Here is a 2,022-nt window from a genome sequence, read left to right on the forward strand (position 1 = left end):
AAAAACCAGATTTTCCGATACTCAGAGATTTTACTATTCATCAAACTTGAATGTGAGCCACAAATTATCTAATGCATTGCATCACCATTCCAGTAGTCAGCACACGTGTTTGGCTACTGTCTCTTTCAATTTCTCAAACCACCTTTATACTACCCACCTCCACAAAGCTGTCTTTAGTTACTGCCACCACCACTCACAAGCGCAACCCTTCGCCAATTAGCTGCCTCGATGATTCGTTTTCTTTCATTTAAGGTAACAAATAATGTCCTCTAATTCGACAATTAGGACCTTCAATTGAATGAAAAGTGATTTGAAATAATACCTTTTTAAGGTTTATTTATGCCTATGTGGGACTGGGTAAAGAGAATAAGTAAGTACAAGAAAAAGTTATTTGAATTTAAATAGGTGAAAAAGTATTGTTGTGTAATGGGATTGAATCACTAAAAGGAGGATGGATTCATAATTGAATAAGGTAAATGTGTTTTTGATTTTGTGAATAAGTATTGTTGTGTATTTCATGAATTTGCAGGTGGGTAAAGAGAATAAGCTCAAGGTGCATTCAGGCTTCAATAAAAGCAGGAATTCAAAGAAAATTGACTACTGTTGTTGACACAGGTGAGTTTGTTGATAATTGTGCTTTATAATAATAATAATTATTATTATTTTTTTAATTAACTTGGAATAACTAACCTTGACATTTCCTTTAGTTTTCGGATATGTGTTATTATGCGTTTGTTTTATTTGGTCGTCTCATTTCTAATGAACTGTAGTAGTAGATATATTTTATAAAGCCATAAATTTAAGTAGCACACGTATGAATGTAAATAGCATAAACAAATTATTATTGACTATCATTAAACTTTAGTAGACACCATTCTCAGTTTGAGTTAACATTGATTTGGAGCTAACTATGAATTTCCTTCTGCTTCTGTATTCACTAATTATGCTTTTAGATGAACTTGAAGAAGTTTCCAGACTGACTATTTTCCTTTACGCAGGTCAAAGGTTTATAATCTATATATTTAGATTAACATTTTTAATTGTTCTTTCAATTTTAACTTCCGTTGTATGCTTACTTTGATTCTAATTTCCTTGCGTCACCGTCCACGTCCTCGCTGATTCGTAGGTATGATAAAATGATGATGTGTACACGTTTATAGAGGGACATAACATGGCTACATTTCCTTCTAAAAAGTAAGTTAAAAGGGATCATGGAAGACCCATTTTTTCTTCTCTTTTTGTCATCGTTAGTCAATAGTTGTGTTGGTGGTTGTGAAGTTCACATTTTATGGCACCGGTTCTATAATAGTTTGATGCTATGTGGGTAAAATAACAATCTCATTTTGTTTCTATTTTTGCAGCTTGAAAATGGAAGAAGGCTGAAAAGTGATTTGCACACTATCAAGCCATATGGAACCTGAAGGTGAGCTTTTTATGAACCTGACCCGTCTACTGGACCATTTTGACCCATATGGAATCTAAAGGAAAGCTTTCTATTTCGAAAAAGAGTTACTTGGTGTAAATAGTGGTAACCATCCAAAACTGGGTAGAAATGGTCAAATAAATGGTTTTGGAAAACAATTTTGTTATTTTGTTGTATGTAATTTAGTTATCGATACTAATAGTGTGTTACGAACTACAGTGTATATTCACCACCACTTAAAACAGAAGCACGCCCGCATGCCGCAACACGCGGGTAAAAAACCTTGTTGGAATTAATCGTATTGGATCTTTCCTAATGTTTAAACAAGCTACACCAACTGTGTAATTATAGAAGTTGCGATAAATTTGATTTTGTTTACGAGAATATCAAAACCCGTTCATACTCTTATAGCAATAAACCATTAACAGGTCAAGATATTCTAATTAATCCCTCCTGTAATGTTCATTATGACCTCGCGATCTAAACTGCACGAGTAATTGGTAAATACCTTATGCAACTTATCTAAACTCCTCGTTCTGGGCCATCAGTCTTTGCTTGCCGTTCATCATCGTTACGGTATCGAATGAGGTAATTAATTA

At 33.8% G+C, this 2,022-nt stretch overlaps 1 long non-coding RNA gene across 1 annotated transcript; it reads left to right on the forward strand.

Annotated features, from left to right (window-relative positions):
* Nucleotides 1-217: 217 nt before the first annotated feature.
* On the forward strand, nucleotides 218-1,662 carry LOC143637281 (uncharacterized). Its single transcript, XR_013154400.1, has 4 exons — nucleotides 218-252; nucleotides 530-615; nucleotides 1,127-1,194; nucleotides 1,362-1,662. It is a non-coding gene; the product is annotated as an uncharacterized LOC143637281 (long non-coding RNA).
* The last annotated feature ends 360 nt before the right edge of the window (nucleotides 1,663-2,022 follow it).

This window comes from Bidens hawaiensis, unplaced genomic scaffold, assembly GCF_021521415.1.
Source record: "Bidens hawaiensis isolate Kalapana, Puna unplaced genomic scaffold, B.hawaiensis_p1.1 tig00008219_1, whole genome shotgun sequence".
Taxonomy (NCBI): Eukaryota; Viridiplantae; Streptophyta; class Magnoliopsida; order Asterales; family Asteraceae; genus Bidens; species Bidens hawaiensis.